The sequence below is a fragment of the Rhinatrema bivittatum genome, chromosome 5, assembly GCF_901001135.1.
Source record: "Rhinatrema bivittatum chromosome 5, aRhiBiv1.1, whole genome shotgun sequence".
NCBI classification, from domain to species: Eukaryota; Metazoa; Chordata; class Amphibia; order Gymnophiona; family Rhinatrematidae; genus Rhinatrema; species Rhinatrema bivittatum.
In genome coordinates this window covers 321,669,008-321,682,592 of record NC_042619.1, presented here as the reverse complement: position 1 = coordinate 321,682,592, position 13,585 = coordinate 321,669,008, and the positions used below count along the sequence as shown (strand labels likewise).

At 44.8% G+C, this 13,585-nt stretch overlaps 1 protein-coding gene across 1 annotated transcript in view; it reads right to left on the bottom strand.

Moving 5' to 3' along the window:
* Nucleotides 1–13,585, bottom strand: part of ANOS1 (anosmin 1) — a 464,829-nt gene that overhangs the window by 387,474 nt on the left and 63,770 nt on the right. The window lies entirely within an intron of this gene.

Sequence of the window (13,585 nt, the reverse complement as noted above, 5' to 3'; positions counted from 1 at the left end):
TGTACAACTCCTTTTAAAATTACCCAGCTCTTTGCCCTTCCTATTTTGCCTTGCACAGAGAGTCTCTAATGTACACAGAGAGTAGACAAGGAATACCGAATTAGCCTTCCAAAAATGAAATTTGTTAAAAAAAAAAACAATAATGTAGCTAATGATCCTTTTATTGGGCTTATAAATATTTTCAGATGCTAGTATTGGAAATATTAGGGTCCCCTTTCATAGATCATAACTAGTCATGTTACTTCTGAAATCTGACAAATGCTGCATTTTTAACCAGATTATTTTATTTTTCTTATATTTATTGATTTATTTACTCCTCCATAAGCGAAAATAGCTCTCTAGATGAAGTGCATATTTATATACACAATCTATATACATACAATCCATCAATACATTGTTCCGCATCCCAGCCGCGTGGGTGCCACAACCGGGCCTGCTCACCTCGCGCTGCCCTCAACTAGCTCCAGTCTCGCCACTGCTGCCAGCTCCCGCCGTCCCCGTCGCTCACACGGCCCTCTCCGGCTTCCTCCATGCCTTAGGCCTCGCAGTGGAGCTCCCTTTGGGGCTCCGCGTCTTCGGCCGCCTCGGCCTCACCCCTAGGCGCGCGCACGGCCGACGTGCTCTGATTTAAAGGGCCAAGCAAGGGAATACCAATGGGGTCACTGATGACATCACTTGAGAACCCTATATATAGTGAGGCCCTGTCCCCAGGACCTCACCTTGGCAATCGGGTCGACACCGTGGTGTAGTAAGCTTGCCTATCATGTGTTCCAAGTGTCTCCTTGTTCCAGCGTCTCCTTGTTCCTGAGTCTCCATGTGTTCCCGTATCCGTACTCAGGTAGTACCTCCTCGGACTGTTCTCTGGTACAGACCACTGCCTGCCTGACCATTCTCTTCGTCTGCTGACTGGAACTGACCCACTCTTGCCTTGACTATGCTCGGACTGACCTTGGTATTTGACCCCTGCTTTGGCTGACCACTTCTGGACTGGTACTCTGGCTCTGACCCTTGCGCTTCACTCGGACACTCTCTTCTGGCCTACTGTGGCTACCAGACCAACCTGCTTGGAATCCATCTGCAGCCTTCACCTGACTAGACCCGCAGGCTCTGCCTGCCTCGCCCGGAGAACCTTCCTGAACTGTTACCTCCCTGAGGTCTCCGGAGCTTCCAGTTCGGGTCTGGCCTATCCTCTCTGCATCAGCCACGCACCCTTGCTCGTGGTGGGTACACCCCTCTGCTACCTCTCTGGGAGACCATCTGAGGCCCACCTAAGTCCAAGCGGTCCAGGTACCCAAGGGCTCAACCTGCGGAAACCCGGACTGTTATTTGTGAAGCTCCAGCTAGCCTCTCTCTCCTCGTGCGCTCCGCCTCCTGGTGGCAGGCGCTCTCTGGGTTCAACCAGAGGGCCATATCAATCCTGCACCAGGCCAAGGGTCCACCTCCAGCGCAACATACATATTAAATAATAACTAAAACATTAAAATAATAATCAACATTACTAAGTATTAAACCGAAAATAAGATTGAATTAAAATAAAGAATGGGTAGATGTGAATCGGTTATTTACTCTTTCGAATAGTAGAAAGACTAGGGGGCATTCCATGAAGTTAGCATGGGCACATTTAAAACTAATCGGAGAAAGTTCTTTTTTACTCAACGCACAATTAAACTCTGGAATTTGTTGCCAGAGGATGTGGTTAGTGCAGTTAGTATAGCTGTGTTTAAAAAAGGATTGGATAAGTTCTTGGAGGAGAAGTCCATTACCTGCTATTAAGTTCACTTAGAGAATAGCCACTGCCATTAGCAATGGTAACATGGAATAGACTTAGTTTTTGGGTACTTGCCAGGTTCTTATGGCCTGGATTGGCCACTGTTGGAAACAGGATGCTGGGCTTGATGGACCGTTGGTCTGACCCAGTATGGCATTTTATGTTCTTATGTATGTTCTTATGAAGGGTAAATAAAAAAATTATTGACAATGAAGTTATTAAAATGTATTTAAAAGCTTGAGAAAATAAATATACCTTAAAAAGCTTTCAAAAACCTAAGAAATCTGTACCTGTATGGTTCCTGTGATAATTTATTCTATAACGATGGATTTGTACAATAGATGCTCAAATTGGTCCTTGGGGGCCCCCCAGCCAATTGGGTTTTCAGGATATCTCTAATGAATATGCATAAAATGTATTTGCAAACATGTCTCATGTATATTCATTAAGGATATCCTGAAAACCCAACTAGCTTGGGAGTGGGGGGGCAAGCTCCCCTGCAATAGAATGCATGTTTCCTACTTCTGACAAGTTGAATACAGATTAAAATAATTTTACGTTTAAGAGCAAAGACAGCAATATGTTGTTCAAGCTGTTGGATTTTAAGTTATTTTCTATGAGTGCACCGTGTAGCTAAGCAAGAGATTTAAATTTGAGTCGTCAGCTTGTTCCCATTCTCTGAGTCACTCAGTGATGGGGGCACAACAGAAACAATACTCAAAGCTCCAAAGTGCATGGGAGGGTGTGAAGGTTTTGTTCTCCGGTGACACCCTCTGGGTGACTTCATGTATAGTAGTTTGAACAAAGAGGGTTCCAAAGGAACTTTCAGGTGTGGCAGACAGAGAGTGGAACGTTTGACGTAGTTTCCTTGTGAGATCCTAGTTCATAGCATTCTGACCAGAAGACTGACAGGATGGAGATTAAGGTAGAAAAAAAATCATAGGTGCTGCATGAGGTATTTACATAGGGATTGGTGAACTTTTTAAAAAATAGGTTTGCAAAAATAATTTGAGGAAGCCAGAAAATGTTAAAGATTCATCAAAAAGACTCAACTAACTTCTTCTAAAGAAAATTACCATTTGAAACAGGAGCTCCCAAACATTTAGTCAATGTGAACCCATTTTAGCACTTCAAAATTCATATGATACCAGAGGACATCTAAACAAATTCCCCCTCCAGTCATCACTCCTTCTCACCCTCTCCACATTCCAGCTGATCCTCATCTCCTCTAGTCCTTCTCTCTTAACCTTCTCCTCTCCAAAGGATCTCTCTTTTCTGCCTCTTCTCTAGCATATGCTCTCAAATCTCACCCATCCCTTCCAGCCCTTTTCGCATCTCTCAGCTGATCGTTTCTCCCCAAGACCTTCTTTTAAAACCCAACTAATCCACTGTTATCCTCTATCACCCCATCTCTCATCCTCCAGTTCCTCCGATATCCTGCAGTTGATCTTCTGTCATTCCCTCATCTCACCCTCCACAGCCAATCCCTCACCACCTTATCAAATCCTCAAATCCCTCCCTTCAAATAGCCCCTCTTCCAAACATCCTCCAGGCAGGGACAGCAGCAGCATTTTCTTTTGGGACATGGGCCAAAGGTGGATGACAATTGTTGCCTTCCACTACTCATTCTGCTGCTTCTGGTGCCTCGTGAGCACTGCCATCGAGGCACTTGTGACCCCATTTGGGGTCCCAACCCACAGTTTGGGGATCCCTGATTTGAAACAAATTCCATAGTGAATCAGAGGGACCGCAGAAAATCCAATGCAGAGCCATAGCATATTAACCGTATTATTTCGCAAATCGCTGAATCCATATTGAATGTTCTTTTGTCAGATTTATGTCAGATTTTCCCACTACCCTGAGGAAACGTTTGATGGATTTTCTCAGTGGATGTCAAGAAAACCCACATTATCCATCAAAACTGTAATAGGCTGAAATTTGCCAGTTTCAATTTCAGTGTCAAATCATTGGCACACCCCCGTTTCCAGCAGAACCTTTGGACTCCCCCTGCCTCACTCCCCATTACTTTACAGTACAGGAGTGAGGATGAGAATGATCTTGAAATAACGGAAGATCCTGGAATTAATAACAGAAGAAATAAAAACTGGCATGGCTAATAAAATTGAAACCAATATGCCCCCATTTGCTGTTATAAATTTTCCAAAGCAGCTGGCTACGATCATGTAGTAGTTAGTACTCTGCATTGTGGTCGCAGCAACCTCGGTTTGAATCAGAGTCATAGGCATAAGATTATCTTCCTTTTAAATATTAGTACCCTTATCTTCCTTTTAAATATTAGTACCCTTATCACCTTTAAATATTGGGTATACTGCACAGAGCAGCAGTTACTACCAGGAGAAACTTGCTGGGCAGACTTGGACCATTTGGTCTTTTTCTGCCGTCACTACTATATTATGTTAGTAATTCTGCTCTGCTTAATTTTAATATTCTAAAACTTGAACAAAAATGCTATTTGACTAGCCCATTCAGCCTTATGTGCTTGTGGAATTGCCAATCTATTTATAAATAGAGGAAGTCTATTTTATAGTATTGAATTTGGCTGAAGCTTGCAAATAGAGAAGAATCTTATGATGTTTCCAGAGTATGACATATTAAGTTTATTTTAAAAGGCACAATAGCAATGGGCAAACAAATTCTGAACAGATCGGATCCAACACATTTCCATCCTTCCATTCCTTACCCTTCAAGAATTCATTGACTGCCAAAAGATGTTTATTCAGCTGACTTATGACAAGCCTGTTGGGTTTCCTGCCGTTTTGAAAAGGCAAAATGTGACAATTATGGAGGTCCGACAGCAGGCTGCCAACCACCACCAAGACGTGTAAAAAAAAAAAAAGCATTCACTCTCCTTAGAGACTTAAAGAATTAGGATCGGTGATAAAATGCAAAGAAACAGAAGACCACATGCCCATCCCCACCAAAACCTGTTTCTGTCAGTTCTGCCCACATGTGTTTCTATCACCCACAGAAGGCCTACAGTGCAGTGTGCAAAAGTGATTAACCCAGTCATCCATGGCTTTAATTGGGAGAAGTAAAAACATGTCAAGCTTTACATCCCAAAGGTGCTGCAGACCTCAAAGTCCACATATTCTACATTTTAGCTCCTAGCCAGCAAAGGATAGAGTTCAAAGGCCAGCTCTGTATGGCCTAATATTTAGTGCTGACCAGGGACTGAAAAAAAACCAAAACACTGAAGTAGATGGTTATAAATTGATTATAACATGGATACTGTATATGATCTAAAGTTGGGGGATGTACAGTTATGTATAACATCATCTTTCAATAATTCCAGTGCTGATCCAATAAAAGATATCGCAATGTGCAAAAAATCCATGCCTGGAAATAAGAAACCAATTGATGTGATTTGCTGAGAGAATTCTCAACTATGATGGTATTTAATGCATCTCACTGTTGAGAGCTAAATATGTTAAAAGAGTTTGTCTGTTTCATTTTTCTTGTATATAAGAAGCAGCCTTACAGAGTCTGTTAATTATAAAAGGCAACGCAATATACTCTTATCTTTAGTCAAACAAATGCCTTTCCATCAAGCTGTAGTTATATGTGAGTACCTACAAAGTAGGCAGCTAAAAATATATTTTCTGTTTTTCAAGATTTTATGGTAGACTTTCATTATGTAATCCACCATGGAAACAGGAGGAAAGGGAGGGATTAGGTTAGGGAGCAAAGTCACTTTTTCTCTGCTGTGCTCTGTCTAATATCCTCTCTAGCATCAACCCCTCCCCCTTCTCTTCCTTGCAAGGGATAGGAGGGGGAGGGAGGAGAAACCAAAGGAAGCAGGGGGCACTGGCACATTTGAATACCCTGCAAGATCTATTCCCCATGCATACCAGACAATAGGCTTTTACTTACAATACTGTCTGATATTTGTATTTTTCTATCTTTCCCCCTCATTTATCAAAATGTGCTAAGGCGTTTTCGCATGTGTTAAGGGCTTATCGCATGCGAAAAGCCCCGTTAATGTGAAAGCACCATATCGTATGGTGATGCAGATCCAAAAAAAGAGGAGGAGTGGGCTTACCATTTTGTGAAGTCCTATTGCACAGCTTTAATAGAGAGAGAGAGAGAGAGAGAGAGAGAGAATGCCTAGCCATAATGTCCTCTCCCTAGATTGGTATTTGTATCCCTATTAGGCCCACCTAGTAACTTGAGGTGAGGTTTAGGTATTAGTGTAGGGGGTTAGGGGCCACTTTGACATTCAAAGTGAGACGTACGAACAGAACAGTGCTCTCTTGTGAAGATTTGATGACCTTCGGAGTGAGGAAACTCACTCAAAGATGAGATGTGTGCCATGTTCTCTCCACCTAGCTTGATGGACTCTCTACCTGGGTAACATCAAGCTAGGTTGAGAGAACATGGCACACATCTCATCTTTGGGTGAGTTTCCTCTCTCCGAAGGTCATCAAATCTTCACAAGAGACCACTGTTCTGTTCGTACGTCTCACTTTGAATGTCAAAGTGGCCCCTAACTCCCTACACTAATACCTAACCTCACCTCGAGTTACTAGGTGGGCCTCCCATAGGGATATAAATACATATCTAGGGCAAGGGCATCCTGGCTAGTCAGTCTCTCTCTCTCTCTCAGTCTCTCTCTCTCTCTCTCTCAGTCTCTCTCTCTCTCTCTCTCTCTCAATGGTCCCCATGCAGTTATATGCAGGTCTGGCACTTATCACAAAGCATGAAAAAGTTATCACAATTTGCATTAACTTAGCTCTTCACATAGGTATTAGCACAAATTGCAATAAACTGTCTATTAGCATAAAATATGCCCCTTTTGCTATCGCATTTTGATAAATCCAGGCCTTTGTTAAAAGAAGCTGTGTTAAAAAAGTATGTCAATTCACAGACTTCTTGCTGAAAGTCTTACAGGTACTTATGTGGCTTTCAGACTGGATTAACATGAGCTGTGGCCCCCCTTTGAGAAAGATCCGGAAATGGAACGTAGCCAATGCTGGTTAGTTATACTCATCGGCTGCCTTCTGCCACCTTCTCTTCTATATCTCCTCGAGATGTCCTCTGCTGTTGTTCCAGCCCATGAACAACTTGCTTCTGTATCTTCAAATTATTAGACCAGCAATTGTTACTTTTCATTTTCAGATCTTTCTTAAAGGAGCCAGAGCTTTTTAATCCAGGTTAAAAGCCATAGAAGTACTTCTAACAGTGAATTGACATACTTTTTAACACAGCTTCTTTTCAAAAAGAATAGGGAAAATACAAATTTCAAACATTGTACAGTGAAAGCTCCATTGTCTAGCACATATGTGGAATAGACCTTACACATTAATCAAATATTTCAGACAGGGCCGTGCTAGTTTTTTTGCTATCCTCTGCAAAAGATTACTGTGCTGCTCCCCCCACCCCCGATTCATTCAGTGTCTGTCCTGGGCCTAATAAATAAAGCCCAGCTCTGTCCTGCAATCTACATTTTTAAAAACCTGACACGTCCGTCCGTCCCCCCCCGCCCCACCCCACAACCCATAGCCTTGTACACACGCCACTCCATACACCCCCCACATCCTTTACAGACACACACAATTAAATTATGCATTTATAATACATTTTACATTAAAAAGTGCAGTCTGCTGAGACAAAAATATCACTTACAACGTGCATATTATATTTACATGCACTGCTGTGGTGCCAACCAGAAAACTCTGCAAAAAAGACACTTGGAACTCCTATGGAATTAGACATTTTGTAATGCGTATTGGATGTGAGCTTCGCCCTCAGAAAGTCATGAATAAACAGAATTACCATTACAATATAGTAAACTTCCCTTAAGAAAACAACCCTAACAACCTTATCTATGAAAAGGCAACACTGCACATATTACACCAGGCCCTAGAACACCAATAAAACCCTTATTAGGAAACCAGGCTGTTTATAGATCCCTACACAGAAATTACATGCCAGCAAAATACCTCACCTCGATCACATATGCAGAACACATAAGAACATAAGATATGCCATACTGGGTCAGACCAAGGGTCCATCATCCTGTTTCCAATAGTGGCCAATTCAAGACAAGTACCTGGCAACAGGGCCGGCGCTAGCTTCTGCACCGCCCTGTGCATAGAGTCCCGCCACCGCCATCGCACCCCGCCTCCACGCTATCCACACGTACTGCACCACCCTCCCCACCCCACCCCCACAGCAGTTCGGGAGGCCCTCTGTTTCTTTGGCCGCCGTAAGAGGATATGAGCTCAAATCCTCTTCCAGGGGCCTGAAGAAGGAGAGAGTGCCATCGCCGGAAGAGAGTATGAGCATGCTCTTTCCATCCTCTGCCACCACTGACCCGCCTCCCCAGGTTGCCGCTCCGTCCAATTGCATAGCAAGTACTCAAACATTAGATAAATCACAAGCTACTGTTGCTCATTAATTACCGTAATAGCAATTTATGGATTTTTCCTCTAGGAACTTATCCAAACTTTTTTTAAACCCAGTTACACTATGTGCTGAAATCACATCCTCTGGCAATGAATTCCATAGCTTAACTATGCGCTAATTGGGTAGGCGCTAATTTCTAAAAGTAAAATGTGCAGCTTGGCTGCACATTTTACTTACTGAATCGCGCGGGAATAACTAATAGGGCCATCAACATACATTTGCATGTCGCGGGCGCTATTAGTTTCGGGGGGGGGGGGGGGGGTTGGATGCGCGTTTTTTATGCACTATTACCCCTTACTGAATAAGGGGTAAAGCTAGCACATCGAAAACGCATGTCGAAATGCGGGTTAACAGTGCGCTCCACTGGAGCACACTGTACTGTATCGGCCTGATTGTGTAATTACTGCAAGGGTTATTTTTCCCTAAAGGCATCACTTTGCACTTGTCCACGTTAAATTTCATCTGCCATTTGGATGCCCAATAATTCCAATCTCGCAAGATCTTCCTGCAATTCGTCATAATCCGCTTGTGATTTAACTACTCTGTATAATTTTGTGCCATCCGCAAATTTGATCAACTCATCGTACTCTCACTCATCATACAGACCCATACCAAATACAGAATAAAGAGATCAGAATGTATAAACAGAAACATGCTGAGAAGAACTGAACTGGAACCCACAACAAGTCAGTCTGTACATGCAGAGCAACAATGGAAAAATAGAAACATTACCATTCTTCATAAAAACATTAAATAAAGTCAAGAAATATAAAACAATCATAATAGTAAAATCATATTCATAAAAAGAATAAATATTTCTATCAGTTAATGAATAGAACATATAAAATTTCCCAAATAGCAATAAAATATTTCAATTCATTTGATAAACAAAAAAATCCAATAATTAAAAAATGTTCTATTCCCCCCCAAAAAGATTAAATATTTCAAAAGAGCAGAATTTTCAAATTACACCCAATAATTAAAACTAATAAGGATTAAAAAATCTCCTGCTCTCTATATCTATGATCTTCTGATATCCAGTCACCCTGAGACTGTCATGGATTGGGGAGGTAGGGGCACCCAAATTTTAACTTCTTTCCTACACACACACACGGACAATAACACATTCATTCTCTCACACTCTTCCTCTCTCTAACATACACAGGCTTCCTCTCCCTCCCAGATACATTATATGTGTGTGTGTGTGCTTGTGAGAGTCTATATGTGACACATGGGATCTGACAGGCACACAAACACTCTCCCCCACACACATAAACACTATCTCACTCTCTCAAGCTCACATACACATGCATGCACTCTCTCATGCACACAGACATGGACACTTGCTCACACACTCTCTCAAGTTCACATACATGCACACTCTCATATGTTCTTTCTAATTTGTACACATATGCAAGCTCATTCTCTAACTCACTAGCATTCGCTCTCATTTTTTTACCCCCTTGGTCGCTGAATACATTTTTTTAAAAACGGTTTCACTTACACTGATCAGGAGGGATGCAGGCAAGGCTGCTGTTGTTAATTCTGGCGGTGCCCCATAGTGTGGGAAGAGGAGGGCTGAAAGGCCCAGATGCTTGGGGGGAGGGGGTAAGGACCTAATTTTTTTTTAAGGTGGCTGAGCATTAAGAGGGACCGACAGAAGACAGCAGTACAAGAGAACTGCTGTCTGCCTCCCGCTGGCATAGGAAGAGACATGCAGAGAAGAAGCTGTAAGAGTGCTTCCTGCCACTGCGCTACTTTAGGGGGAGGAGCGCCTGAGGCGATCCTGGTTGGGGAAGAGAGCGGGCAACTGACTCATGTTGCCACGGTGCTGGTTGGAGAGGGGGAAGGAGAGCGGGAAGCCAGCCCATGCTGCCGTTGCTGCCACAGTAAGCATTAGAAGGCAGTCCACGAGCCTCAGGGGAAGCTCCGGCTGCCTGAAAAGAGCTATTGTAGGGCTGGTATTGGTTGCAGCAGCTCCATGAGTTGCAACCAACACCAACCTAGCTGATTCGCCAGATTGGCCCGTTGGGGCAAGCCCGAAGCCCCAACGGGCCAATCTGCCCCTGGCCCCATGGACCTCTTGACGTCTTTGGGCTGTGGCAGGATGAGCTCCACCATGGCCCCGCAGGCCTTCCTGATTCGGGGAGGGGGTGGGGGCAGAGCAGAAGCTGTGTGTGCGCCATGTGCACGTACAGCTCATGGCCTCTCCGACAGCTGCCAGCGGCTTGCAACCTCTGCCAGTGGCCCTGCGGCCTCTCCTGCTGGCTCGCCACCTCCCCCCCCCCCCCCCCCCCCCCCCCCCCGGTGTGCTGCCCTGTGCAAATGCATGGACACTTGGTTGTGCTGGGCCTGATGCCAGAGCAGAGCTTTCCGCTTCCTGTCATTTCTCTTCCCTGAAAGATTTTTAGAATTGTCTTGTCACTTTTGGGGACATTATTGTCTGGCTGAGGGAGTAGGTTTGGGGGGGACCAGATGCAGAGTGTCTAAAGGGATTTTTCTATCAAACATTGAGGCGCTGGTCTCTTCTTCCCGCGCAGACACCCGATGCTCTCCACTTCCTCCTCCGGACCGCGGGGGGGGGGGAGAAGAGAGCACGCCCGGTGCCGCTGACTCCAGCTGTCCTGCCGCGTTCCGCCCGGGCTGACAGCAAAGGACTCACATGCTTGAAAGCGCGGCTCTCTTAATTTTACCGGGGCAGTGCCGCCCCCGGGAAGCTGGCGCCCTAGGCGACCGCCTAGTTCGCCTAGTGCTTCCGCCGGCCCTGGGTCCCGGAGAGGGTAGGCGAGTGGGTGCAGAGAGGGTCAGAGAGGAAAGGCACAGTTCGAGACAGGAGCACTCTCGGAGGGAGGAGGAGAAAGAGTATAAAGGAGTGTAAGGCCACTACTGCTCTGAAAGGAGTACAGCAGGACCACGTGAGAGTGGCCTCGGGATGAGGAGGTGCAGGTGCAGAGACACGAACTGTTGAATGCTGAGTAAGGACTAGAGCGGGCAACCCGCTGAAGCTGATGTCCAGAAAGTAACAGCGCAGGGGAGTGTCCCAAGGAACAGGACGCCGAGACACAGTCTATTGGAGTACTGCACTGAATCCAATCTTGAAGAGAACAGGCACTGTAGAAATCCACAGGGAGAAGTGCCGTGGGGATCACAAGGAGCAGAGAACACTGCGGAAGGGACTCACAATTTAGATGGCGCTGAGCCTGGCCCCAAGAAGCAGGAAGCACTGAAAGAGAGTCCGGGTGGAGTTGCACTGAGTTTGGCCCCGAGGAGCGGGAAGCGCTGAGACGAAGTCCAGGTGAAGTAGCGCTGAGCCAGGGCCCACGGAGAGGGAAGCGTTGAGAGAGTGTCCGGATGACGTGGCGCTGAGCCTGGCCCCGAGGAGCGGGAAGCGCTGAAGGTCCAGGTCAAATAGCGTTGAGCGAGGACCCGCGGAGCGGGAAGTGCAGAGGCAGGAACCCGGAAGGAGAAACACAGAGATCCAAAGGCAGGAACAACTGGTCTGTGGAACAGGAACTGGCACAAAGAAGGAGCCAAGGAACTCATTGCCAAGTCGGTTAGTGGTGGCTGGAGGTGAAGCTTTACTCCAGGCCAGTGATATCATCAGCCTGGAACGACCCTGCAGTTCCCGCCATTGGCCCTTTAAAGGGTGAACAGATGGCGCGCGTGCATGCCTAGAGAGGCCCGGAATCAGAACGCCGGTCGGCGGCGTCCCAGCCGCCACGTGGAGTGCAGGGAGCCAGGAGGAACACAGCGAAAGCGGCTGGCCACCGCCGCGAGAGTACCAGGATTAGAGAACCAAGCATGACATGATGTGAGTTAAGCTTGCCGCGCGCGGCCACTGCCGACGGTCATAAGATTGATATTGCTTTGATTGACGTATTTTTCTGGTTGTTATATATTGTGCATTATAAACCGCGTTGGAAATTCCACTGAGACAGTATACACATTTTTATAAATAAAATAACTGGCTGAATTACTACAACAATTGGCTAAGAATATATTCTTCGCACTTTTTGGCTCATGTGATGTTCACATATTTTCTACTTTGTCATTTCAAAGTAAAAGGGCTATAGATTTCAAAATTATTGGAGATGTGAATCAAGGACAAGGACATTGTAAACTGCCCCCAGTTACTTGGAGTTAGTTGACATGTCTAGTAGAATAGAAAGATTGCATTGGGCCAAAAGAACTTAAGAACATAAGAAAATGCCATACTGGGTCAGACCAAGGGTCCATCAAGCCCAGCATCCTGTTTCCAACAGTGGCCAACCGAGGCCATAAGAACCTGGCAAGTACCCAAAAACTAAGTCTATTCCATGTAACCATTACTAATGGCAGTGGCAATTCTCTAAGTGAACTTAATAGCAGGTAATGGACTTCTCCTCCAAGAACTTATCCAATCCTTTTTTAAACACAGCTATACTAACTGCACTAACCACATTCTCTGGCAACAAATTCCAGAGTTTAATTGTGTGTTGAGTAAAAAAGAACTTTCTCCGATTAGTTTTAAATGTGCCCCATGCTAACTTCATGGAGTGCCCCCTAGTCTTTCTACTATCCGAAAGAGTAAATAACTGATTCACATCTACCCGTTCTAGACCTCTCATGATTTTAAACACCTCTATCATATCCCCCCTCAGTCGTCTCTTCTCCAAGCTGAAAAGTCCTAACCTCTTTAGTCTTTCCTCATAGGGGAGTTGTTCCATTCCCCTTATCATTTTGGTAGCCCTTCTCTGTACCTTCTCCATCGCAATTATATCTTTTTTCAGATGCGGCAACCAGAATTGTACACAGTATTCAAGGTGCGGTCTCACCATGGAGCGAAACAGAGGCATTATGACATTTTCCGTTTTATTCACCATTCCCTTTCTAATAATTCCCAACATTCTGTTTGCTTTTTTGACTGCCGCAGCACACTGCACCGACGATTTCAATGTGTTTTCCACTATGACACCTAGATCTCTTTCTTAGGTTGTAGCACCTAATATGGAACCTAACATTGTGTAACTATAGCATTGGATTATTTTTCCCTATATGCATCACCTTGCACTTATCCACATTAAATTTCATCTGCCATTTGGATGCCCAATTTTCCAGTCTCACAAGGTCTTCCTGCAATTTATCACAATCTGCTTGTGATTTAACTACTCTGAACAATTTTGTGTCATCTGCAAATTTGATTATCTCACTCGTCGTATTTCTTTCCAGATCATTTATAAATATATTGAACAGTAAGGGTCCCAATACAAATCCCAGAGGCACTCCACTGTCCACTTCCTTCCACTGAGAAAATTGCCCATTTAATCCTACTCTCTGTTTTCTGTCTTTTAGCCAGGCCTTTGTGAGGCAGTATATAAGGAACTCCCTCAGAACCCCTATCTATATTGGTCC